This window comes from Arachis ipaensis, chromosome B06 (assembly GCF_000816755.2).
Source record: "Arachis ipaensis cultivar K30076 chromosome B06, Araip1.1, whole genome shotgun sequence".
In the NCBI taxonomy this organism is placed as follows: Eukaryota; Viridiplantae; Streptophyta; class Magnoliopsida; order Fabales; family Fabaceae; genus Arachis; species Arachis ipaensis.
Genome location: NC_029790.2, coordinates 112,936,545 through 112,940,406, shown reverse-complemented (window position 1 = coordinate 112,940,406; position 3,862 = coordinate 112,936,545).

Below are 3,862 nucleotides of genomic sequence, written 5' to 3'. Positions count from 1 at the left end.
TTTTCGTCTGCGAATGATTTTTTTAATCAAATTAGTCCCTGAAAGATAAAATGTAAGTCAAATTAGTCCTTCCGTCAGTTGGATGATAATGTGTCACGTTAAGTAACACTTGGCATGATGTCGTGACACGACACGTGATAGGTCAGTGACACGTGGCACATCACATGGCAGGTCAGTGACGCGTGGCACGCCACATGGCAGTTCAGTGACACGTGGCACGTCACGTAGCAGTTCAGTGACACGTGGCACGCGTCACGTGGCAGGTCAGTGACACGTGGCATGCCACTTGATATGTAAAAAAGTTTTTTATAGTCAAAATAGTCCTTGAAAGTCCATACGTAAGTCATTTTCATCCCTCAAATTTTAAAAATTAGTCAAACTAGTCCTTATATAATTTTTTTTTACTTTTTCTTCATAATATTAAATTTGAAATATTTTTGATACTACTAATTTTAATAGAAATGTAATTGACAAACAAAACATTAGTAATTGTATCTTTTCTTCTTAAAATTTTTTCAATAAAATTATCTCTCTCCTTTAATTCTTCTCAAAATCTCTCATATTCTTTTCTATTTTAAAACCTTTTTCTTACATTATTACATTTTGCTGGAATATATATATATACTCAGAATTAAAATGTATGTATTTATTAACCTAAACAAAGTTATATGCTCAAAATCAAAATTTATGTATGTTAACCTAAACAAATTTTTCTTTTAATTTCACAAATTAATGAGATAAAATGAAATAGGAAACATTATACCTATGCATAACACAGGCTACTCCGCACTAGTACATTATATAAATAGATATGCTTCGTATTAAAATAAAATTCCTTTTATTTTAAATGAAATATTTAAAAAATTATATTAGAATATTAAGATTCAAAAAGTGATTCCATAAATCAGTTTTTCAATTATTGAGTTTTACTATATAAATTAAACAATAATAAAAATTATAATTTTAAAAAATTTAAAAGATTTAAAATTTAAAATAATTACTATATTATTTAGTAAAATTTAAAATATTAAATTTTTAAATATATAATCAACAATAATTTGATAAACTCATTTAAATAAAAAAAATTCACATAAAAAATTACAATTTGAAAATGTAAAATTTTAAAATACAAATGACAAAATAACTTTATAAAAATTTAATTATTTTTATTATTTTATGTAAAGAGAATTTTGTTTATTAAGGTTTAAAAAAAAATATTAAAATTAGTAGTATCAAAAAATTTTGTAAATTTAATATTATAAAAAATTATATAAAGACTAATTTGACTAATTTTTAAAATTTGAGGGATGAAAATGACTTACGTCTGGACTTTCAAGGACTATTTTGACTATAAAAATTTTTTTTACATGTCAAGTGACACGTGTCACTGACCTGCCACGTGGCATATCACGTGTCATTGACCTGCCACGTGGCGTGTTACGACATCATGCCACGTGGCGTGTTACGTCATCATGCCACGTGGCACTTCACGTGACACGTCATCATCCAACTGACGGAAGGACTAATTTGACTTACATTTTATCTTTCAGGGACTAATTTGATTAAAAATATCATTCGGGGACGAAAATGAAGATCGCGTGATCTTTCAGGGACTAATTTGAGTATTAACCTTGCAGAATGAAGACATAAGAAAGGGACCTCTTCTTTTTCTTTTTAGCTTTTCAATTTTTTTTGAAAGGATGTTTTTAGCTATGAGTCACTAACTTTTCTCTCCATTGGGGAGGAGCGTTGTTGAATAATAATGAATTAATGTTCTCTTTCTTCTCTTCTTGATTCAAGCTTTGTTAATCTAATGGAGAGTTTTTGCTCTTCACATATTCAATTCTATCATAAAAGGAATTGAAGTAAAGAGAATTTTGTTTATTAAGGTTTAAAAAATAATATTAAAATTAGTAGTATAAAAAATATTGTAAATTTAATATTATAAAAAAAAATTATATAAGGACTAGTTTGACTAATTTTTAAAATTTGAGGGATGAAAATAACTTACGTCTGGACTTTCAAGTACTATTTTGACTATAAAAAACTTTTTTAGTCACTGACCTGCCACGTGGCATACCACGTGTCACTAACCTACCACGTGGCGTCATCATGCCACGTGGCACTTCACGTGACACGTCATCATCCAACTGACGGAAGGACTAATTTGACTTACATTTTATCTTTCAGGGACTAATTTGATTAAAAATATCATTCGGGGACGAAAATGAAGATCGCGTGATCTTTCAGGGACTAATTTGAGTATTAACCTTGCAGAATGAAGACATAAGAAAGGGACCTCTTCTTTTTCTTTTTAGCTTTTCAATTTTTTTTGAAAGGATGTTTTTAGCTATGAGTCACTAACTTTTCTCTCCATTGGGGAGGAGCGTTGTTGAATAATAATGAATTAATGTTCTCTTTCTTCTCTTCTTGATTCAAGCTTTGTTAATCTAAGAGAGAGTTTTTGCTCTTCACATATTCAATTCTATCATAAAAGGAATTGAATCTATTTGAATTCTATGAAAATTTGGAAAAGGGATCATAGTAATTTGGTTTAAAACTCTATCCTCATAAGTCTTCTGATTTTTTTTATTCAGAATCTGATATGTGACATATACTCGGTCTAAATCAAGATCTTAAGAATTGTGTGGCTTGGGATTAGAATTTATGCTTCACCTCTTCTCATGAGCAATAGATCAAGGAATTGACAATTGATCAAGTTTAGAGAAATTGAATTGTCAAGGAATTGGAATTCAGTTACTTATGATTTGTCAGAAATCTAACTTTGCATGATTAAGAGGGAAGTGAGAATTATTCCGAAAGATTCAGCATCTCCAATCCCTAATGTCTTTAATTCATATCAAATTTCTAGTCTTTTACTGCTCTCTTACATTACAAGTTATCTATATGCTTTCCTTTTATTCTCTTTAATTACAGCTTATCCTTACTTCTCTAGTCAATTGAATGTTTATTAATTCGTTGTTATTTACTTTCTAGTTCTTTTTATTCTTGCAATTTAATATTCTTGCATTTTAATTCCCAATAATTTACATTTTCGCTATTTACATTCAAGTCAGTTATTGCTTTATTTTATGTTTGTTTAAGTCATTTAATTCTCTAATTGCTCATCATCCCAGTATGAATCATCTAACTAGAACAATTAATTAACCATTGATTGTTTAATCTATTAATTCTCGTGGGATCTACACTCACTCACCGTGAGTTTATTACTTGGTACGACCCGTTGCACTTGCCGGTAGTTTTGCGGATATTGAATTGTAAAATCCGTATCAATAGATACTTTTAAGATTAATTGTGATGCTAGTTATCCTGATTTTGATGATAGTATTGATTTTGCTCTCGTTATTAGAGATTGTAATAGGTGTTGGGAAAGAAGGTGTTTGAAATGATTAAGAGTAATAGTAGGAAAATTATTTGCTATTTGAAGAGATTATCTCTTAGTATAGAATGTGGATCCACAAGATATTATTTGTGAGACGAATTGTGTGGAGACGTTTAATCTTATTACTAATCATAAAGATGATTTTGGATTTATTAATCTGTTGGTGTTTAAAATAAAGAATATCATGTATTAGAATTAATGAGTAAACTTTCGTTTTATTATGAGATATGCAAACACACTATGGCATGATAAAGATGTCAATAAAATTACAACTTAATCAAATAAAACTTCCCTTTTTTTGGGAGGAATTTAAAAATGGTCTTAAGCAAGACTATTCTTTGTTTAAGCGAGACTATTCTTTGTTTAAGCAATTCCTCGCTTTTGTTTTCTTTCTTAATTTTTAAGTGTAAAAAAATTTAAAAATTAATTTATATTTTAATTTTAATATTAATAGAATAT